The sequence below is a fragment of the Orcinus orca genome, chromosome 1 (genome assembly GCF_937001465.1).
Source record: "Orcinus orca chromosome 1, mOrcOrc1.1, whole genome shotgun sequence".
NCBI lineage: Eukaryota > Metazoa > Chordata > Mammalia > Artiodactyla > Delphinidae > Orcinus > Orcinus orca.
Window position 1 is genome coordinate 77,827,775 of NC_064559.1, and position 24,278 is coordinate 77,852,052.

The 24,278-nt window shown below is 43.8% G+C and overlaps 1 long non-coding RNA gene across 1 annotated transcript in view; it reads right to left on the reverse strand.

Annotated features, from left to right (window-relative positions):
* Positions 1-1,592: 1,592 nt before the first annotated feature.
* LOC125965104 (uncharacterized) overlaps positions 1,593-24,278 on the reverse strand; it is a 334,184-nt gene continuing 311,498 nt past the window's right edge. Inside the window, exon 3 of the long non-coding RNA XR_007478612.1 lies at positions 1,593-1,615. This is a non-coding gene — a long non-coding RNA (uncharacterized LOC125965104). The remainder of the gene's footprint in view (positions 1,616-24,278) is intronic.

The following is a 24,278-nucleotide window of genomic DNA, read 5'->3' on the forward strand; positions in this document are numbered from 1 at the left end:
AGCATAATGAGTGGATTCAGGTATGATGATTCAAAGTGAAATAAATCACACAGAAAAAGAAACATCATAAGATATCACTACTACACGGAATGTAAACTTGGCTACACAGGAACTGAATTACAAAACAGAACAGGGTCTCAAATGTAGAAAACCCACTTATGCTTGCTTAAGGGGAAAGGTGACTTGGGGGGCTGCATGAAACCAGAGATTGAAATTAGCACAGATACCATTCCATAAGCCAAGTATGTAATAGACAAGAGCTACTCCTTGCTCAACGAAGTGGACTCAACACCCCATATTAAGCACCTAAGAATATAGCTGACTAGTAAGAATCTTAAAACCTATGGATTTATATATCTCCGAAAGAGAATCAAGCGTGTGTACAGCGGCATAAGCGCAGCAGTGATAGGATTGGTGAGGTTCGGTGAGCAAATGCAGACCCTTTGAAGTCATATTGCATGCTACCCATTCCATGGGTCTCAACTCTCCAGGTTTAAGGGATTCTTCCTTCAGCTAAAACATGCATGTGGAACCCAGAGTATGATCCACGGTGTGATTGGGAAACGTATTCAAATGTGTCTCAGTTTTCGTCCCCTGGTACTCGGGTGCAACATTCCAGACGCTTTACTAACACTCTCCGCACTTGGAGAGTCAGTGCCTTTAACCTCCTCTTTGGCCAAGTGTGCAATTTCTACGGAAAATGAACAGGAATACGGAGAACAAATGAGAGACTAGCTGGAGGTGTCTGGACGGGCCAATTTAACTCTCATTTCCCACCAGGAAGAGGAATTAACCAACGGCTCAGCGTGCCATGCCAGAACCACACTAGGGCCTGAACCTATCCTGCGGTGTTGCGGCCAGCTCACAAGAAAGCGAGTTGAAGAAAGGAGCTCAGGGGCACTGTCATTCACTAACCTGCAGAGTTATAAATGACAGCTATCATCCAAAAATATATTGAAGTAAGGCTGCCAAGAGGACTTGAAAGCGGGGCAGAGTTGCAGGAAACCGATTTCAGGAGGTAGACTGGAATTGCATTTAAAGCATACAAAAAGAGGAAGAACCTCCACAAAGATGCACTTGGCCAAAAAGTGCGTATGTGTTTTTTCCTGAATATATTCAGGAAAAAACACATACGCCCTTTTTGGCCAACCAAGCAAGCTTGCAAAGGAAATCTGCACTGCAATGAAGTCTCACTTCCCCCTGGTCAAAAGGGCCATCTGAAAAAAGTGTAAAATCCTGAAAGGCAGGACAGGCCATGGAGAACTGGGAGCCTTGTTATGCTGATGGGCGGTATGTAAACTGCCAACAGCCACTCTGGAGAAGTGTATGGTGTTTCCTGAAACATCTAAAAAACAAAGCAACAGAGCCTAGGGCACTTCCACTTATGGTCCTATAGCTTAGGGAAATTAAAATCAAAAAGACACAGCCACCCCAAAGTTTGGGACGGCTCTGATTACAAGAACCTCGTTTACAGTACAAGTTCAATATCGCAGAAAGCGAAAAATGGATAAAAAAGTTGTGGTACTTACGTAGAATGCAATATCACTCAGCAAAGAAATCTATGTCATCAGGCCCGTAGCAGCATAATGAGTGGATTCAGGTATGATGATTCTAACTGGAATAAGTCACACAGAAAAAGAAACATCATAAGTTATCACAACTACACGGAATGTAAACTTGGCTACACAGGAACTGAATTACAAAACAGAACAGGGTCTCAAATGTGGAAAACCAACTTATGCTTGCTTAAGGGGAAAGGTGAGTTGGGGTGCTGCATAAAACCAGAGATTGAAATTAGCACAGATACTGTTCCATAAGCCAAATATGTAATAGACAAGAGCTACTCCTTGCTCAACGAAGTGGACTCAATACCACATATTAAACGCCTAAGAATATACCTGACTAGTAAGAATCTTAAAACCTGTGGATTTATATGTCTCCGAAAGAGAATCACATGTGTGTACAGCGGCATAAGCGCAGCAGTGATAGGATTGGTGAGGTTCGGTGAGCAAATGCAGACCCTTTGAAGTCATATTCCATGGTACTCATTCCACGGGTCTCACCTCTCCAGGTTTAAGGGATTCTTCCTTCAGCTAAATCATGCATGTGGAACCCAGAGTATGATCAACCGTGTGACCGGGAGACGTGTTCCAATATGTCTCAGTTCTCGTCCCCTGGTACTCGGGTGCAACATTCCAGACGCTTTATTAACACTCTCCCGACTTGGAGAGTCAGTGCCTTTAACCTCCTGTTTGGCCCTGTTTGCAATTTCTGCGGGAGATGAACAGGAATAGGGAGAACCAATGAGAGACTAGCTGGAGCTGTCTGTACGGGCAAATTTAACTCTCATTTCCCACCAGGAAGAGGAATTAACGAAAGGCTCAGCATGCCGTGCCAGAACCAGATTAGGGCCTGAAGCAATCCTGCGGTGTTGCGGCCAGCTCACAAGAAAGCGAGTTGAAGAAAGGAGCTCAGGGGCACTGTAATTCACAAACCTGCAGAGTTATAAATGACAGCTATCGTCTAAAAATACACTGAAGTAAGGCTGCCAAGAGGACTTGAAAGCAGGGAAGAATTGCAGGAAACTGATTTCAGGAGGTAGACTGGAATTGCATTTAAAGCATAGGAAAAGAGGCAGAACGTCAACAATGATGCACTTGGCCAAAAAGGGCGTATGAGTTTTTTCCTGAATATATTCAGGAAAAACCGCATACGCACTTTTTGGCCAACCAAGCAAGCTTGCAAAGGAAATCTGCACTACAATGAAGTCTCACTTCCCCCGGGTCAAAAGGGCCATCTGAAAAAAGTGTAAAATCCAGAAAGGCAGGAGAGGCCGTAGAGAACTGGGAGCCTTGTTATGCTGATGGGCGGGATGTAAGTTGCCAACAGCCACTCGGGAGAAGTGTATGGTGTTTCCTGAAACATCTAAAAAACAAAGCAACAGAGCCTAGGGCACTTCCACTTATGGTCCTATAGCTTAGGGAAATTAAAATCAAAAAGACACAGCCACCCCAAAATTTGGGACGGCTCTGATTACAAGAACCTCGTTTACGGTAGAAGTTCAATATTGCAGAAAGCGAAAAATCGATAAAGAAGTTGTGGTTCTTACGTACAATGCAATATCACTCAGCAAAGAAATCTATGTCATCAGGCCCGTAGCAGCATAATGAGTGGATTCAGGTATGATGATTCTAACTGAAAGAAGTCACACAGAAAAAGAAACATCATAAGATAACACTAGTACACGGAATGTAAACTTGGCTACACTGGAACTGAATTACAAAACAGAACAGGGTCTCAAATGTAGAAAAACAACTTATGCTTGCTTAAGGGGAAAGGTGAGTTGGGGTGCTGCATAAAACCAGAGATTGAAATGAGCACAGATAATGTTCCTTAAGCCAAATATGTAATAGACTAGAGCTACTCCTTGCTCAATGAGATAGACTCAACACCCCATATTAAACGCCTAAGAATGTACCTGACTAGTAAGTATCTTAAAACCTATGGATTGCTATGTCTCTGAAAGAAAATCAAGTGTGTGTACAGAGACATAAACGCAGCAGTGATAGGATTGGAGAGGTTTGGTGAGCAAATGAAGACCCTTTGAATTCATATTGCATGGTACCCATTCCACGGGTCTCAACTCTCCAGGTTTAAGGGATTCTTCCTTCAGCTAAAACATGCATGTGGAACCCAGAGTATGATCAACCGTGTGATCGGGAGACGTGTTCCAATATGTCTCAGTTCTCGTCCCCTGGTACTCGGGTGCAACATTCCAGACGCTTTACTAACACTCTCCCGACTTGGACAGTCAGTGCCTTTAACCTCCTTTTTGGCCCAGTTTGCAATTTCTGCGTGAGATGAACAGGAATAGGGAGGACCAATGAGAGACTAGCTGGAGGTGTCTGGACGGGCAAATTTAACTCTCATTTCCCACCAGGAAGAGGAATTAACCAAAGGCTCAGCATGACATGCCGGAACCAGATTAGGGCCTGAAGCAATCCTGCGGTGTTGTGGCCAGCTCACAAGAAAGCGAGTTGAAGAAAGGAGCTCAGGGTCACTGTAATTCACAAACCTGCAGAGTTATAAATGACAGCTATCGTCCAAAAATATACTGAAGTAAGGCTGCCAAGAGGACTTGAAAGCGGGGCAGAATTGCAGGAAACCGATTTCAGGAGGTAGACTGGAATTGCATTTAAAGCATAGGAAAAGAGGCAGAACGTCGACAATGATGCACTTGGCCAAAAAGGGCGTATGCGTTTTTTCCTGAATATATTCAGGAAAAAACGCATACGCCCTTTTTGGCCAACCAAGCAAGCTTGCAAAGGAAATCTGCACTACAATGAAGTCTCACTTCCCCTGGGTCAAAAGGGCCATCTGAAAAAAGTGTGAAATCCAGAGAGGCAGGACAGGCCATGGAGAACTGGGAGCCTTGTTATGCAGATGGGCGGGATGTAAATTGCCAACAGCCACTCAGGAGAAGTGTATGGTGTTTCCTGAAACATCTAAAAAACAAAGCAACAGAGCCTAGGGCACTTCCACTTATGGTCCTATACCTTAGGGAAATTAAAATCAAAAAGACACAGCCACCCCAAAGTTTGGGACGGCTCTGTTTACAAGAACCTCGTTTACGGTACAAGTTCAATATCGCAGAAAGCGAAAAATGGATAAAGAAGTTGTGGTACTTACGTACAATGCAATATCACTCAGCAATGAAATCTACGTCATCAGACCCATAGCAGCATAATGAGTGGATTCAGGTATGATGATTCTAACTGAAATAAGTCACACAGAAAAAGAAACATCATAAGATATCACTAATGCACGGAAGGTAAACTTGGCTACACAGGAACTGAATTACAAAACAGAACAGGGTCTCAAATGTAGAAAACCAACTTATGCTTGCTTAAGGGGAAAGGTGAGTTGGGGTGCTGCATAAAACCAGAGATTGAAATTAGCACAGATACCGTTCCATAAGCCAAATGTGTAGTAGACAAGAGCTACTCCTTGCTCAACGAGTGGAGTTGACACCCCATATTAAACGCCTAAGAATATACGTGACTAGTAAGAATCTTAAAACCTATGGATTGATATGTCTCAGAAAGAGAATCAAGCGTGTGTGCAGCGGCATAAACGCAGCAGTGATAGGATTGGTGAGGTTCGGTGAGCAAATGCAGACCCTTTGAAGTCATATTGCATGGTACCCACTCCAAGGGTCTCAACTCTCCAGGATTAAGGGATTCTTCCTTCAGCTAAAACATGCATATGGATCCCAGAGTATGATCCACCGTGTGTTTGGGAAATGTGTTCAAATGTGTCTCAGTTTTCATCCCCTGGTACTCGGGCACACTATTCCAGACGCTTTACTAACACTCTCCCCTCTTGGAGAGTCAGTGCGTTTAACCTCCTGTTTGGCCCAGTTTGCAATTTCTGCGTAAGATGAACAGGAATAGGGAGAACCAATGAGAGACTAGCTGGAGGTGTCTGGACGGGAAAATTTAAGTCTCATTTCCCACCAGGAAGAGGAATTAACCAAAGGCTCAGCGTGCCATGCCGGAACCACACTAGGGCCTGAAGCAATCCTGCAGTGTTGCGGCCAGCTCACAAGAAAGCGAGTTGAAGAAAGGAGCTCAGGGTCACTGTAATTCACAAACCTGCAGAGTTATAAATGACAGCTATCGTCCAAAAATATATTGAAGTAAGGCTGCCAAGAGGACTTGAAAGCGGGGCAGAATTGCAGGAAACCGATTTCAGGAAGTCGACTGGAATTACATGTAAAGCATAGGAAAAGAGGCAGAACGTCCACAATGATGCACTTGGCCAAAAAGGGCGTATGCGTTTTTTCCTGAATATATTCAGGAAAAAACGCATACGCACTTTTTGGCCAACCAAGCAAGCTTCAAAGGAAATCTGCACTACAATGAAGTCTCACTGCCCCCCGGTTAAAAGGGTCATCTGAAAAAAGTGTAAAATCCAGAAAGGCAGGACAGGCCATGGAGAACTGGGAGCCTTGTTCTGCTGATGGGCGGGATGTAAATTTCCAACAGCCACTCTGGAGAAGTGTATGGTGTTTCCTGAAACATCTAAAAAACAAAGCAACAGAGCCAAGGACACTTCCACCTATGGTCCTATAGTTTAGGGAAATTAAAATGAAAAAGACAGAGCCACCCCAAAGTTTGGGACGGCTCTGTTTACAAGAACCTCGTTTACGGTACAAGTTCAATATCACAGAAAGCGAAAACTGGATAAAGAAGTTGTGGTACTTACATACAATGCAATAACACTCAGCAATCAAATCTATGTCATCAGGCCCGTAGCAGCATAATGAGTGGATTCAGGTACGATGATTGTAAGTGAAATAAGTCACACAGAAAAAGAAACATCATAAGATATCACTACAACACGGAATGTAAACTTGGCTACACAGGAACTGAATTACAAAACAGAACAGGGTCTCAAATGTAGAAAACCAACTTATGCTTGCTTAAGGGGAAAGGTGAGTTGGGGTGCTGCATAAAACCAGAGATTGAAATTAGCACAGATACCATTCCATAAGCCAAATATGTAATAGACAAGAGCTACTCCTTGCTCAACGAAGTGGACGCAACACCCCATATTAAAGGCCTAAGAATATGCCTGACTATTAAGAATCTTAAGACCTATGGATTTATATGTCTCCAAAAGAGAATCAAGCGTGTGTACAGCGGCATAAACGCAGCAGTGATAGGATTGGTGAGGTTCGGTGAGCAAATGCAGACCCTTTGAAGTCATATTGCATGGTACCCATTCCATGGGTCTCAACTCTCCAGGTTTAAGGGATTCTTCCTTCAGCTAAAACATGCATGTGGAACCCAGAGTATGATCCACCGTGTGATCGGGAAACGTGTTCAAATGTGTCTCAGTTTTCGTCCCCTGGTATTCGGGCGCACTATTCCAGACGCTTTACTAACACTCTCCCCACTTGGAGAGTCAGTGCCTTTAACCTCCTGTTTGGTCCAGTTTGCAATTTCTGCGGAAAATGAACAGGAATAGGGAGAACCAATGAGAGACTAGCTGGAGGTGTCTGGACGGGCAAATTTAAGTCTCATTTCCCACCAGGAAGAGGAATTAACCAAAGGCTCAGCGTGCCGTGCCGGAACCACAATAGGGCCTGAAGCAATCCTGCGGTGTTGCGGCCAGCTCACAAGAAAGCGAGTTGAAGAAAGGAGCTCAGGGGCACTGTAATTCACAAACCTGCAGAGTTATAAATGACAGCTATCGTCCAAAAATATATTGAAGTAAGGCTGCCAAGAGGACTTGAAAGCGGGGCAGAATAGCAGGAAACCGATTTCAGGAGGTAGACTGGAATTGCATGTAAAGCATAGGAAAAGAGGCAGAACGTCCAAAATGATGCACTTGGCCATAAAGTGCATATGCGTTTTTTCCTCAGGAAAAAACGCATATGCCCTTTTTGGTCAACCAAGCAAGCTTGCAAAGGAAATCTGCACTACAATGAAGTCTCACTGCCCCCCGGTCTAAAGGGCCAACTGAAAAAAGTGTAAAATCCAGAAAGGCAGGACAGGCCATGGAGAACTGGGAGCCTTGTTATGCTGATGGGCGGTATGTAAATTGCCAACAGCCACTCTGGAGAAGTGTATGGTGTTTCCTGAAACATCTAAAAAACAAAGCAACAGAGCCTAGGGCACTTCCACTTATGGTCCTATAGCTTAGGGAAATTAAAATCAAAAAGACACAGCCACCCCAACGTTTGGGACGGCTCTGATTACAAGAACCTCGTTTACGGTAGAAGTTCAATATTGCAGAAAGCGAAAAATCGATAAAGAAGTTGTGGTTCTTACGTACAATGCAATATCACTCAGCAATGAAATCTATGTCATCAGGCCCGTAGCAGCATAATGAGTGGATTCAGGTATGATGATTCTAACTGAAAGAAGTCACACAGAAAAAGAAACATCATAAGATAACACTAGTACACGGAATGTAAACTTGGCTACACTGGAACTGGATTACAAAACAGAACAGGGTCTCAAATGTAGAAAACTAACTTATGCTTGCTTAAGGGGAAAGGTGAGTTGGGGTGCTGCATAAAACCAGAGATTGAAATGAGCACAGATAATGTTCCTTAAGCCAAATATGTAATAGACTAGAGCTACTCCTTGCTCAACGAGATAGACTCAACACCCCATATTAAACGCCTAAGAATGTACCTGACTAGTAAGTATCTTAAAACTTATGGATTGCTATGTCTCTGAAAGAAAATCAAGTGTGTGTACAGAGACATAAACGCAGCAGTGATAGGATTGGAGAGGTTTGGTGAGCAAATGAAGACCCTTTGAATTCATATTGCATGGTACCCATTCCACGGGTCTCAACTCTCCAGGTTTAAGGGATTCTTCCTTCAGCTAAAACATGCATGTGGAACCCAGAGTATGATCAACCGTGTGATCGGGAGACGTGTTCCAATATGTCTCAGTTCTCGTCCCCTGGTACTCGGGTGCCACATTCCAGACGCTTTACTAACACTCTCCCGACTTGGACAGTCAGTGCCTTTAACCTCCTTTTTGGCCCAGTTTGCAATTTCTGCGTGAGATGAACAGGAATAGGGAGGACCAATGAGAGACTAGCTGGAGGTGTCTGGACGGGCAAATTTAACTCTCATTTCCCACCAGGAAGAAGAATTAACCAAAGGCTCAGCATGACATGCCGGAACCAGATTAGGGCCTGAATCAATCCTGCGGTGTTGTGGCCAGCTCACAAGAAAGCGAGTTGAAGAAAGGAGCTCAGGGTCACTGTAATTCACAAACCTGCAGAGTTATAAATGACAGCTATCGTCCAAAAATATACTGAAGTAAGGCTGCCAAGAGGACTTGAAAGCGGGGCAGAATTGCAGGAAACCGATTTCAGGAGGTAGACTGGAATTGCATTTAAAGCATAGGAAAAGAGACAGAACGTCGACAATGATGCACTTGGCCAAAAAGGGCGTATGCGTTTTTTCCTGAATATATTCAGGAAAAAACGCATACGCCCTTTTTGGCCAACCAAGCAAGCTTGCAAAGGAAATCTGCACTACAATGAAGTCTCACTTCCCCTGGGTCAAAAGGGCCATCTGAAAAAAGTGTAAAATCTAGAGAGGCAGGACATGCCATGGAGAACTGGGAGCCTTGTTATGCAGATGGGCGGGATGTAAATTGCCAACAGCCACTCAGGAGAAGTGTATGGTGTTTCCTGAAACATCTAAAAAACAAAGCAACAGAGCCTAGGGCACTTCCACTTATGGTCCTATACCTTAGGGAAATTAAAATCAAAAAGACACAGCCACCCCAAAGTTTGGGATGGCTCTGTTTACAAGAACCTCGTTTACGGTACAAGATCAATATCGCAGAAAGCGAAAAATGGATAAAGAAGTTGTGGTACTTACGTACAATGCAATATCACTCAGCAATGAAATCTAAGTCATGAGGCCCATAGCAGCATAATGAGTGGATTCAGGTATGATGATTCTAACTGAAATAAGTCACACAGAAAAAGAAACATCATAAGATATCACTAATGCACGAAAGGTAAACTTGGCTACACAGGAACTGAATTACAAAACAGAACAGGGTCTCAAATGTAGAAAACCAACTTATGCTTGCTTAAGGGGAAAGGTGAGTTGGGGTGCTGCATAAAACCAGAGATTGAAATTAGCACAGATACCGTTCCATAAGCCAAATGTGTAATAGACAAGAGCTACTCCTTGCTCAACGAGTGGAGTTGACACCCCATATTAAACACCTAAGAATATACGTGACTAGTAAGAATCTTAAAACCTATGGATTGATATGTTTCCGAAAGAGAATCAAGCGTGTGTACAGTGGCATAAACGCAGCAGTGATAGGATTGGTGAGGTTCGGTGAGCAAATGCAGACCCTTTGAAGTCATATTGCATGGTACCCACTCCATGGGTCTCAACTCTCCAGGTTTAAGGGATTCTTCCTTCAGCTAAAACATGCATATGGATCCCAGAGTATGATCCACCATGTGTTCGGGAAACGTGTTCAAATGTGTCTCAGTTTTCGTCCCCTGGTACTCGGGTGCAACATTCCAGACGCTTTCCTAACACTCTCCCCACTTGGAGAGTCAGTGCCCTTAACCTCCTGTTTGGCCTAGTTTGCAATTTTTGCGGAAAATGAAGAGGAATAGGGAGAACCAATGAGAGACTAGCTGGAGGTGTCTGGACGGGCAAATTTAACTCTCATTTCCCACCAGGAAGAGGAATTAACCAAAGGCTCAGCGTGCCGTGCCGGAACCACACTAGGGCCTGAAGCAATCCTGCGGTTGTTGCGGCCAGCTCACAAGAAAGCGAGTTGAAGAAAGGAGCTCAGGGGCACTGTAATTCACAAACCTGCAGAGTTATAAATGACAGCTATCGTCTAAAAATATATTGAAGTAAGGCCGCCTAGAAGACTTGAAAACGGGGCAGAATTGCAGGAAACCGATTTCAGGAGGTAGACTGGAAATGCATGTAACGCATAGGGAAAGAGGCAGAACATCCACAGTGATGCACTTGGCCAAAAAGTGTGTATGCATTTTTTCCTGAATATATTCAGGAAAAAACGCATATGCCCGTTTTGGCCAACCAAGCAAGCTTGCAAAGGATATCTGCACTACAGTGAAGTCTCACTGCCCCCCGGTCAAAAGGGCCATCTGAAAAAAGTGTAAAATCCAGAAAGGCAGGACAGGCCATGGAGAACTGGGAGCCTTGTTATGCTGATGGGCGGGATGTAAATTGCCAACAGCCACTCTGGAGAAGTGTATGGTGTTTCCTGAAACATCTAAAAAACAAAGCAACAGAGCCTAGGGCACTTCCACTTATGGTCCTATAGCTTAGGGAAATTAAAATAATAAAGACACAGGCACCCCAAAGTTTGGGACGGCTCTGTTTACAAGAACCTCGTTTACGGTACAAGTTCAATATCACAGAAAGCGAAAAATGGATAAAGAATTTGTGGTACTTACGTACAATGCAATATCACTCAGCAATGAAATCTATGTCATCAGGCCCGTAGCAGCATAATGAGTGGATTCAGGTCGATGATTCTAAGTGAAATAAATCACACAGAAAAAGAAACATCATAAGATATCACTACTACATGGAATGTAAACTTGGCTACACAGGAATTGAATTTCAAAACAGAACAGGGTCTCAAATGTAGAAAACCAACTTATGCTTCTTAAGGGGAAAGGTGAGTTGGGGTGCTGCATAAAACCAGAGATTGAAATTAGCACAGATACCGTTCCATAAGCCAAATATGTAAGAGACAAGAGCTACTCCTTGCTCAACGAAGTGGACTCAAGACGCCATATTAAACGCCTAAGAATATGCCTGACTATTAAGTATCTTAAGACCTATGGATTTATATGTCTCCAAAAGAGAATCATGCGTGTGTACAGCGGCATAAACGCAGCAGTGATAGGATTGGTGAGGTTCGGTGAGCAAATGCAGACACTTTGAAGTCATATTGCATGGTACCCATTCCATGGGTCTCAACTCTCCAGGTTTAAGGGATTCTTCCTTCAGCTAAAACATGCATGTGGAACCGAGAGTATGATCCACCATGTGATCGGGAAACGTGTTCAAATGTGTCTCAGTTTTCGTCCCCTGGTACTCGGGCGCACTATTCCAGACGCTTTACTAACACTCTCCCCACTTGGAGAGTCAGTGCCTTTAATCTCCTGTTTGGCCCAGTTTGCAATTTCTGCGGAAAATGAACAGGAATAGGGAGAACCAATGAGAGACTAGCTGGAGGTGTCTGGACGGGCAAATTTAACTCTCATTTCCCACCAGGAAGAGGAATTAACCAAAGGCTCAGCGTGCCGTGCCGGAACCACAATAGGGCCTGAAGCAATCCTGCGGTCTTGCGGCCAGCTCACAAGAAAGCGAGTTGAAGAAAGGAGCTCAGGGGCACTGTAATTCACAAACCTGCAGAGTTATAAATGACAGCTATCGTCCAAAAATATATTGAAGTAAGGCTGCCAAGAGGACTTGAAAGCGGGGCAGAATTGCAGGAAACCGATTTCAGGAGGTAGACTGGAATTGCATGTAAAGCATAGGAAAAGAGGTAGAACATCCACAATGATACACTTGGCCATAAAGTGCATATGCGTTTTTTCCTCAGGAAAAAACGCATATGCCCTTTTTGGTCAACCAAGCAAGCTTGCAAAGGAAATCTGCACTACAATGAAGTCTCACTGCCCCCCGGTCTAAAGGGCCAACTGAAAAAAGTGTAAAATCCAGAAAGGCAGGACAGGCCATGGAGAACTGGGAGCCTTGTTATGCTGATGGGCGGTATGTAAATTGCCAACAGCCACTCTGGAGAAGTGTATGGTGTTTCCTGAAACATCTAAAAAACAAAGCAACAGAGCCTAGGGCACTTCCACTTATGGTCCTATAGCTTAGGGAAATTAAAATCAAAAAGACACAGCCACCCCAACGTTTGGGACGGCTCTGTTTACAACAACCTCGTTTATGGTACAAGTACAATATCGCAGAAAGCAAAAAATGGATAAAGAAGTTGTGGTACTTACGTACAATGCAATATCAGTCAGCAATGAAATCTATGTCATCAGGCCCGTAGCAGCATAATGAGTGGATTCAGGTATGGTGATTCTAAGTGAAATAAGTCACACAGAAAAAGAAACATCATAAGATATCACTACTACACGGAATGTAAACTTGACTACACAGGAACTGAATTACAAAACGGAACAGGGTCTCAAATGTAGAAAACCAACTTATGCTTGCTTAAGGGGAAAGGTGAGTTGGGGTGCTGTATGAAACCAGAGATTGAAATTAGCACAGATACCGTTCCATAAGCCAAATATGTAATTGACAAGAGCTACTCCTTGCTAAACGAAGTGGACTCAACACCCCATATTAAAGGCCTATGAATATACCTGACTAGTAAGAATCATAAAACCTATGGATTTCTATGTCTCCGAAAGAGAATCAAGCATGTGTACAGCTGCATAAATGCAGCAGTGATAGGATTGGTGAGGATCAGAGAGAAAATGAAGACCCTTTGTAGTCTTATTGCATGGTACCCATTCCATGGGTCTCAACTTTCTAAGTTTAAGGGATTCTTCCTTCACCTAAAACATGCATGTGGAACCCAGAGTGCGATCCACCGTGTGATCGGGAAATGTGTTCAAATGTGTCTCAGTTTTCGTCCCCTGGTACTCGGGTGCAACATTCCAGACGCTTTACTAACACTCTCCCCACTTGGAGAGTCAGTGCCTTTAACCTCCTGTTTGGACCAGTTTGCAATTTCTGCGGAAAATGAACTGGAATAGGGAGAACCCATGAGAGACTAGCTGGAGATGTCTGGACGGGCAAATTTAACTCTCATTTCACAACAGGAAGAGGTATTAACCAATGGCTCAGCGTGCCGTGCCGGAACCACACTAGGGTCTGAAGCAATCCTGCAGTGTTGCAGCCAGCTCACAAGAAAGCGAGTTGAAGAAAGGAGCTCAGGGGCACTGTAATTCACAAACCTGCAGAGTTATAAATGACAGTTATCGTCCAAAAATATATTGAAGTAAGGCTGCCAAGAGGACTTGAAAGCGGGGCAGAATTGCAGGAAACCGATTTCAGGAGGTAGACTGGAATTGCATGTAAAGCATAGGAAAAGAGGCAGAACGTCCACAATGATGCACTTGGCCAAAGAGGGCGTATGCGTGTTTTCCTGAATATATTCAGGAAAAATGCATACGCCCTTTTTGGCCAACCAAGCAAGCTTGCAAAGGAAATCTGCACTACAATGAAGTCTCAGTGCCCCCCGGTCAAAAGGGCCATCTGAAAAGTGTAAAATCCAGAAAGGCAGGACAGGCCATGGAGAACTGGGAGCCTTGTTATGCTGATGGGCGGGATGTAAATTGCAAACAGCCACTCTGGAGAAGTGTATGGTGTTTCCTGAAACATCTAAAAAAGAAAGCAACAGAGCCTAGGGCATTTCCACTTATGGTCCTATAGCTTAGGGAAATTAAAATCAAAAAGACACAGCCACCCCAAATTTTGGGATGGCTCTGTTTACAAGAACCTCATTTTCGGTAGAAGTTCAATATCGCAGAAAGCGAAAAATGGATAAAGAAGATGTGATACTTACGTACAATGCAATATCACTCAGCAATGAAATCTAGGTCATCAGGCCCATAGCAGCATAATGAGTGGATTCAGGTACGATGATTCTAAGTGAAATAAGTCACACAGAAAAAGAAACATCATAAGATATCACTAATACACGGAATGGAAACTTGGCTACACAGGAACTGAATTACAAAACAGAACAGTGTCTCAAATGTAGAAAACTAACTTATGCTTGCTTAAGGGGAAAGGTGAGTTGGGGTGCTGCATAAAACCAGAGATTGAAATTAGCACAGATACCGTTCCATAAGCCAAATATATAATAGACAAGAGCTACTCCTTGCTCAACGAAGTGGACTCAACACCCCATATTAAACGCCTAAGAATATACCTGACTAGTAAGAATCTTAAAACCTATGGATTTATATGTCTCTGAAAGAGAATCAAGCATGTGTACAGCGGCATAAACGCAGAGGTGATAGGATTGGTGAGGTTCGGTGAGCAAATGCAGACCCTTTGAAGTCATATTGCATGGTACGCATTCCATGGGTCTCAACTCTCCAGGTTTAAGGGATTCTTCCTTCAGCTAAAACATGCATGTGGAACCCAGAGTATGATCCAACGTGTGATCGGGAAACGTGTTCAAATGTGTCTCAGTTTTCGTCCCCTGGTATTCGGGTGCAACATTACAGACGCTTTACTAACACTCTCCCCACTTGGAGAGTCAGTGCCTTTAACCTCCTGTTTGGCCCAGTTTGCAATTTCTGCGGAAAATGAACAGGAATAGGGAGAACCAATGAGAGACTAGCTGGAGGTGTCTGGACGGGCAAATTAAACTCTCATTTCCCACCAGGAAGAGGAATTAACCAAAGGGCAGCGTGCCATGCCGGAACCACACTAGGGCCTGAAGCTGACCTGCGGTGTTGTGTCCAGCTCACAAGAAAGCGAGTTGAAGAAAGGAGCTCAGGGGCACTGTAATTCACAAACCTGCAGAGTTATAAATGACAGCTATCGTCCAAAAATATATTGAAGTAAGGCTGCCAAGAGGACTTGAAAGCGGGGCAGAATTGCAGGAAACCGATTTCAGGAGGTAGACTGGAATTGCATGTAAAGCATAGGAAAAGAGGCAGAACGTCCACAATGATGCACTTGGCCAAAAAGTGCGTATGGTCTTTCCTGAATATATTCAGGAAAAACGCATACGCACTTTTTGGCCAACCAAGCAAGCTTGCAAATGAAATCTGCACTACAATGAAGTCTCACTGCCCCCGGGTCAAAAGGGCCATCTGAAAAAAGTGTAAAATCCAGAAAGGCAGGACAGGCCATGGAGAACCTGGAGCCTTGTTATGCTGATGGGCGGGATGTAAATTGCCAACAGCCACTCTGGAGAAGTGTATGGTGTTTCCTGAAACATCTAAAAAACAAAGCAACAGAGCCTAGGGCACTTCCACTTATGGTGCTATAGCTTAGGGAAATTAAAATCAAAAAGACACAGCCACCCCAAAGTTTGGGACGGCTCTGTTTACTAGAACCTCGTTTACGGTACAAGTTCAAAATCACAGAAAGCGAAAAATGGATAAAGACGTTGTGGTACTTACGTACAATGCAATATCACTCAGCAATGAAATCTATGTCATCAGGCTCATAGCAGCATAATGAGTGGATTCAGGTACGATGATTCTAAGTGAAAAAAGTCACACAGAAGAAGAAACATCATAAGATATCACTACTACACGGAATGTAAACTTGGCTACATAGGAACTGAATTACAAAACAGAACAGGGTCTCAAATGTAGAAAACCAACTTATGCTTGCTTAAGGGGAAAGGTGAGTTGGTGTGCTGCATAAAACCAGAGAATGAAATTAGCACAGATAGCGTTCCATAAGCCAAATATGTAATAGACAAGAGCTACTCCGTGCTCAACGAAGTGGACTCAACACCACATATTAAACGCCTAAGAATATACATGACTACTATAAATCTTAAAACCTATGGATTTATATGTCTCCGAAAGAGAATCAAGCGTGTGTACAGCGGCATAAACGCAGCAGTGATAGGATTGGTGAGGTTCGGTGAGCAAATGCAGACCCTATGAAGTCATATTGCATGGTACCCATTCCATGGGTCTCAACTCTACAGGTTTAAGGGATTCTTCCTTCAGCTAAATCATGCATGTGGAACCCAGAGTATGATCCACTGTGTGATCGGAAAATGTGCTCAAATGTGTCTCAGTTTTCGTCCCCTGGTACTCGGGTGCAACATTCCAGACGCTTTACTAACACTCTCCCCACTTGGAGAGTCAGTGCCTTTAACCTCCTGTTTGGCCCAGTTTGCAAATTCTGAGGAAAATGAACAGGAATAGGGAGAACCAATGAGAGACTAGCTGGAGGTGTCTGGACGGGCAAATTTAACTCTCATTTCCCACCAGGAAGAGGAATTAACCAAAGGCTCAGCGTGCCGTGCCGGAACCACACTAGGGCCTGAAGCAATCCTGCGGTGTTGCGGCCAGCTCACAAGAAAGCGAGTTGAAGAAAGGAGCTCAGGGGCACTGTAATTCACAAACCTGCAGAGTTATAAATGACAGCTATCGTCTAAAAATATATTGAAGTAAGGCCGCCTAGAAGACTTGAAAACGGGGCAGAATTGCAGGAAACCGATTTCAGGAGGTAGACTGGAAATACATGTAACGCATAGGGAAAGAGGCAGAACATCCACAGTGATGCACTTGGCCAAAAAGTGTGTATGCATTTTTTCCTGAATATATTCAGGAAAAAACGCATATGCCCGTTTTGGCCAACCAAGCAAGCTTGCAAAGGATATCTGCACTACAGTGAAGTCTCACTGCCCCCCGGTCAAAAGGGCCATCTGAAAAAAGTGTAAAATCCAGAAAGGCAGGACAGGCCATGGAGAACTGGGAGCCTTGTTATGCTGATGGGCGGGATGTAAATTGCCAACAGCCACTCTGGAGAAGTGTATGGTGTTTCCTGAAACATCTAAAAAACAAAGCAACAGAGCCTAGGGCACTTCCACTTATGGTCCTATAGCTTAGGGAAATTAAAATAATAAAGACACAGGCACCCCAAAGTTTGGGACGGCTCTGTTTACAAGAACCTCGTTTACGGTACAAGTTCAATATCACAGAAAGCGAAAAATGGATAAAGAATTTGTGGTACTTACGTACAATGCAATATCACTCAGCAATGAAATCTATGTCATCAGGCCCGTAGCAGCATAATGAGTGGATTCAGGTCGATGATTCTAAGTGAAATAAATCACACAGAAAAAGAAACATCATAAGATATCACTACTACATGGAATGTAAACTTGGCTACACAGGAATTGAATTTCAAAACAGAACAGGGTCTCAAATGTAGAAAACCAACTTATGCTTCTTAAGGGGAAAGGTGAGTTGGGGTGCTGCATAAAACCAGAGATTGAAATTAGCACAGATACCGTTCCATAAGCCAAATATGTAAGAGACAAGAGCTACTCCTTGCTCAACGAAGTGGACTCAAGACGCCATATTAAACGCCTAAGAATATGCCTGACTATTAAGTATCTTAAGACCTATGGATTTATATGTCTCCAAAAGAGAATCATGCGTGTGTACAGCGGCATAAACGCAGCAGTGATAGGATTGGTGAGGTTCGGTGAGCAAATGCAGACACTTTGAAGTCATATTGCATGGTACCCATTCCATGGGTCTCAACTCTCCAGGTTTAAGGGATTCTTCCTTCAGCTAAAACATGCATGTGGAACCGAGAGTATGATCCACCATGTGATCGGGAAACGTGTTCAAATGTGTCTCAGTTTTCGTCCCCTGGTACTCGGGCGCACTATTCCAGACGCTTTACTAACACTCTCCCCACTTGGAGAGTCAGTGCCTTTAATCTCCTGTTTGGCCCAGTTTGCAATTTCTGCGGAAAATGAACAGGAATAGGGAGAACCAATGAGAGACTAGCTGGAGGTGTCTGGACGGGCAAATTTAACTCTCATTTCCCACCAGGAAGAGGAATTAACCAAAGGCTCAGCGTGCCGTGCCGGAACCACAATAGAGCCTGAAGCAATCCTGCGGTCTTGCGGCCAGCTCACAAGAAAGCGAGTTGAAGAAAGGAGCTCAGGGGCACTGTAATTCACAAACCTGCAGAGTTATAAATGACAGCTATCGTCCAAAAATATATTGAAGTAAGGCTGCCAAGAGGACTTGAAAGCGGGGCAGAATTGCAGGAAACCGATTTCAGGAGGTAGACTGGAATTGCATGTAAAGCATAGGAAAAGAGGTAGAACGTCCACAATGATGCACTTGGCCATAAAGTGCATATGCGTTTTTTCCTCAGGAAAAAACGCATATGCCCTTGTTGGTCAACCAAGCAAGCTTGCAAAGGAAATCTGCACTACAATGAAGTCTCACTGCCCCCCGGTCTAAAGGGCCAACTGAAAAAAGTGTAAAATCCAGAAAGGCAGGACAGGCCATGGAGAACTGGGAGCCTTGTTATGCTGATGGGCGGTATGTAAATTGCCAACAGCCACTCTGGAGAAGTGTATGGTGTTTCCTGAAACATCTAAAAAACAAAGCAACAGAGCCTAGGGCACTTCCACTTATGGTCCTATAGCTTAGGGAAATTAAAATCAAAAAGACACAGCCACCCCAACGTTTGGGACGGCTCTGTTTACAACAACCTCGTTTATGGTACAAGTACAATATCGCAGAAAGCGAAAAATGGATAAAGAAGTTGTGGTACTTACGTACAATGCAATATCAGTCAGCAATGAAATCTATGTCATCAGGCCCGTAGCAGCATAATGAGTGGATTCAGGTATGGTGATTCTAAGTGAAATAAGTCACACAGAAAAAGAAACATCATAAGATATCACTACTACACGGAATGTAAACTTGACTACGCAGGAACTGAATTACAAAACGGAACAGGGTCTCAAATGTAGAAAACCAACTTATGCTTGCTTAAGGGGAAAGGTGAGTTGGGGTGCTGTATGAAACCAGAGATTGAAATTAGCACAGATACCGTTCCATAAGCCAAATATGTAATTGACAAGAGCTACTCCTTGCTAAACGAAGTGGACTCAACACCCCATATTAAAGGCCTATGAATATACCTGACTAGTAAGAATCATAAAACCTATGGATTTCTATGTCTCCGAAAGAGAATCAAGCATGTGTACAGCTGCATAAATGCAGCAGTGATAGGATTGGTGAGGATCAGAGAGAAAATGAAGACCCTTTGTAGTCTTATTGCATGGTACCCATTCCATGGGTCTCAACTTTCTAAGTTTAAGGGATTCTTCCTTCACCTAAAACATGCATGTGGAACCCAGAGTGCGATCCACCGTGTGATCGGGAAATGTGTTCAAATGTGTCTCAGTTTTCGTCCCCTGGTACTCGGGTGCAACATTCCAGACGCTTTACTAACACTCTCCCCACTTGGAGAGTCAGTGCCTTTAACCTCCTGTTTGGACCAGTTTGCAATTTCTGCGGAAAATGAACTGGAATAGGGAGAACCCATGAGAGACTAGCTGGAGATGTCTGGACGGGCAAATTTAACTCTCATTTCACAACAGGAAGAGGTATTAACCAATGGCTCAGCGTGCCGTGCCGGAACCTCACTAGGGTCTGAAGCAATCCTGCAGTGTTGCAGCCAGCTCACAAGAAAGCGAGTTGAAGAAAGGAGCTCAGGGGCACTGTAATTCACAAACGTGCAGAGTTATAAATGACAGCTATCGTCCAAAAATATATTGAAGTAAGGCTGCCAAGAGGACTTGAAAGCGGGGCAGAATTGCAGGAAACCGATTTCAGGAGGTAGACTGGAATTGCATGTAAAGCATAGGAAAAGAGGCAGAACGTCCACAATGATGCACTTGGCCAAAGAGGGCGTATGCGTGTTTTCCTGAATATATTCAGGAAAAATGCATACGCCCTTTTTGGCCAACCAAGCAAGCTTGCAAAGGAAATCTGCACTACAATGAAGTCTCAGTGCCCCCCGGTCAAAAGGGCCATCTGAAAAGTGTAAAATCCAGAAAGGCAGGACAGGCCATGGAGAACTGGGAGCCTTGTTATGCTGATGGGCGGGATGTAAATTGCAAACAGCCACTCTGGAGAAGTGTATGGTGTTTCCTGAAACATCTAAAAAAGAAAGCAACAGAGCCTAGGGCATTTCCACTTATGGTCCTATAGCTTAGGGAAATTAAAATCAAAAAGACACAGCCACCCCAAATTTTGGGACGGCTCTGTTTACAAGAACCTCATTTTCGGTAGAAGTTCAATATCGCAGAAAGCGAAAAATGGATAAAGAAGATGTGATACTTACGTACAATGCAATATCACTCAGCAATGAAATCTAGGTCATCAGGCCCATAGCAGCATAATGAGTGGATTCAGGTACGATGATTCTAAGTGAAATAAGTCACACAGAAAAAGAAACATCATAAGATATCACTAATACACGGAATGGAAACTTGGCTACACAGGAACTGAATTACAAAACAGAACAGTGTCTCAAATGTAGAAAACTAACTTATGCTTGCTTAAGGGGAAAGGTGAGTTGGGGTGCTGCATAAAACCAGAGATTGAAATTAGCACAGATACCGTTCCATAAGCCAAATATATAATAGACAAGAGCTACACCTTGCTCAACGAAGTGGACTCAACACCCCATATTAAACGCCTAAGAATATACCTGACTAGTAAGAATCTTAAAACCTATGGATTTATATGTCTCTGAAAGAGAATCAAGCATGTGTACAGCGGCATAAACGCAGAGGTGATAGGATTGGTGAGGTTCGGTGAGCAAATGCAGACCCTTTGAAGTCATATTGCATGGTACGCATTCCATGGGTCTCAACTCTCCAGGTTTAAGGGATTCTTCCTTCAGCTAAAACATGCATGTGGAACCCAGAGTATGATCCAACGTGTGATCGGGAAACGTGTTCAAATGTGTCTCAGTTTTCGTCCCCTGGTATTCGGGTGCAACATTACAGACGCTTTACTAACACTCTCCCCACTTGGAGAGTCAGTGCCTTTAACCTCCTGTTTGGCCCAGTTTGCAATTTCTGCGGAAAATGAACAGGAATAGGGAGAACCAATGAGAGACTAGCTGGAGGTGTCTGGACGGGCAAATTAAACTCTCATTTCCCACCAGGAAGAGGAATTAACCAAAGGGCAGCGTGCCATGCCGGAACCACACTAGGGCCTGAAGCTGACCTGCGGTGTTGTGTCCAGCTCACAAGAAAGCGAGTTGAAGAAAGGAGCTCAGGGGCACTGTAATTCACAAACCTGCAGAGTTATAAATGACAGCTATCGTCCAAAAATATATTGAAGTAAGGCTGCCAAGAGGACTTGAAAGCGGGGCAGAATTGCAGGAAACCGATTTCAGGAGGTAGACTGGAATTGCATGTAAAGCATAGGAAAAGAGGCAGAACGTCCACAATGATGCACTTGGCCAAAAAGTGCGTATGGTCTTTCCTGAATATATTCAGGAAAAACGCATACGCACTTTTTGGCCAACCAAGCAAGCTTGCAAATGAAATCTGCACTACAATGAAGTCTCACTGCCCCCAGGTCAAAAGGGCCATCTGAAAAAAGTGTAAAATCCAGAAAGGCAGGACAGGCCATGGAGAACCTGGAGCCTTGTTATGCTGATGGGCGGGATGTAAATTGCCAACAGCCACTCTGGAGAAGTGTATGGTGTTTCCTGAAACATCTAAAAAACAAAGCAACAGAGCCTAGGGCACTTCCACTTATGGTGCTATAGCTTAGGGAAATTAAAATCAAAAAGACACAGCCACCCCAAAGTTTGGGACGGCTCTGTTTACTAGAACCTCGTTTACGGTACAAGTTCAAAATCACAGAAAGCGAAAAATGGATAAAGACGTTGTGGTACTTACGTACAATGCAATATCACTCAGCAATGAAATCTATGTCATCAGGCCCATAGCAGCATAATGAGTGGATTCAGGTACGATGATTCTAAGTGAAAAAAGTCACACAGAAGAAGAAACATCATAAGATATCACTACTACACGGAATGTAAACTTGGCTACATAGGAACTGAATTACAAAACAGAACAGGGTCTCAAATGTAGAAAACCAACTTATGCTTGCTTAAGGGGAAAGGTGAGTTGGGGTGCTGCATAAAACCAGAGAATGAAATTAGCACAGATAGCGTTCCATAAGCCAAATATGTAATAGACAAGAGCTACTCCGTGCTCAACGAAGTGGACTCAACACCACATATTAAACGCCTAAGAATATACATGACTACTATAAATCTTAAAACCTATGGATTTATATGTCTCCGAAAGAGAATCAAGCGTGTGTACAGCGGCATAAACGCAGCAGTGATAGGATTGGTGAGGTTCGGTGAGCAAATGCAGACCCTATGAAGTCATATTGCATGGTACCCATTCCATGGGTCTCAACTCTACAGGTTTAAGGGATTCTTCCTTCAGCTAAATCATGCATGTGGAACCCAGAGTATGATCCACTGTGTGATCGGGAAATGTGCTCAAATGTGTCTCAGTTTTCGTCCCCTGGTACTCGGGTGCAACATTCCAGACGCTTTACTAACACTCTCCCCACTTGGAGAGTCAGTGCCTTTAACCTCCTGTTTGGCCCAGTTTGCAAATTCTGCGGAAAATGAACAGGAATAGGGAGAACCAATGAGAGACTAGCTGGAGGTGTCTGGACGGGCAAATTTAACTCTCATTTCCCACCAGGAAGAGGAATTAACCAAAGGCTCAGCGTGCCGTGCCGGAACCACACTAGGGCCTGAAGCAATCCTGCGGTGTTGCGGCCAGCTCACAAGAAAGCGAGTTGAAGAAAGGAGCTCAGGGGCACTGTAATTCACAAACCTGCAGAGTTATAAATGACAGCTATCGTCCAAAAATATATTGAAATAAGGCTGCCAAGAGGACTTGAAAGCGGGGCAGAATTGCAGGAAACCGATTTCAGGAGGTAGACTGGAATTACATGTAAAGCATAGGAAAAGAGGCAGAACTTCCACAATGATGCACTTGGCCAAAAAGGGCGTACGTGTTTTTTCCTGAATATATTCAGGAAAAAACGCATACGCACTTTTTGGCCAACCAAGCAAGCTTGAAAAGGAAATCTGCACTAAAATGAAGTCTCACTGCCCCCTGGTCAAAGGGCCATCTGAAAAAAGTGTAAAATCCAGAAAGGCAGGACAGGCCATGGAGAACTGGGATCCTCGTTATGCTGATGGGCGGGATGTAAATTGCCAACAGCCACTCTGGAAAAGTGTATGGTGTTTCCTGAAACATCCAAAAAACAAAGCAACAGAGCCTAGGGCACTTCCAATTATGGTCCTATAATTTAGGGAAATTAAAATCAAAAAGACACAGCCACCCCAAAGTTTGGGACGGCTCTGTTTACAACAACCTCATTTACGGTACAAGTTCAATATCACAGAAAGCGAAAAATGGATAAAGAAGTTGTGGTACTTACATACAATGCAATATCACTCAGCAATGAAATCTATGTCATCAGGCCCATAGCAGCATAATGAGTGGATTCAGGTACGATGATTCTAACTGAAATAAGTCACAGAGAAAAAGAAACATCATAAGATATCACTACTACACGGAATGTAAACTTGGCTACACAGGAACTGAATTACAAAACAGAACAGGGTCTCAAATGTAGAAAACCAACTTATGCTTGCTTAAGGGGAAAGGTGAGTTGGGGTACTGCATAAAACCAGAGATAGAAATTAGCACACATACCGTTCCATAAGCCAAATATGTAATAGACAAGAGCTACTCCTTGCTCAACGAAGTGACTCAACACCCCATATTAAACGCCTAAGAATATACCTGACTAGTAAGAATCTTAAAGCCTATGGATTGATCCAGGAGCCGGAAGATGGTGGAAGAGTATGATGCGGAGATCACCTTCCTCCCCACAGATACACCAGAAATACATCTACACGTGGAACAACTCCTACAGATCACCTACTGAAGGCTGGCAGAAGTCCTCAGACCTCCCAAAAGGCAAGAAACTCCCCACGTACCTGGGTAGGGCAAAAGAAAAAAAGAATAAACAGAGACAAAAAGATAGGGACGGCACCTGCACCAGTGGGAGGGAGCTGTGAAGGAGGAAATGTTTCCACACACTAGGAAGCC